This window comes from Penaeus monodon, chromosome 22, assembly GCF_015228065.2.
Source record: "Penaeus monodon isolate SGIC_2016 chromosome 22, NSTDA_Pmon_1, whole genome shotgun sequence".
Taxonomy (NCBI): Eukaryota; Metazoa; Arthropoda; class Malacostraca; order Decapoda; family Penaeidae; genus Penaeus; species Penaeus monodon.
The window spans coordinates 31,795,266-31,795,480 of NC_051407.1; positions in this window are offsets into that span (position 1 = coordinate 31,795,266).

Below are 215 nucleotides of genomic sequence, written 5' to 3' on the forward strand. Positions count from 1 at the left end.
TTATATATACGACTATGTAGCATATATATGTGTGAACTCACCACACATAAGGCTTCAAGAGAAAACTGTTGAATGGAGATGTATTCATGTAAAACCCGGCCTCAAAATGTCATATCTTGCTGGCAAGTCTTCCTACACAAATCCGGCTCGTTGACAATTTTCCACCATGCTTAGGATCTGTAAAACAAATTCCTCCTTATTAATGTGAGAGGCAC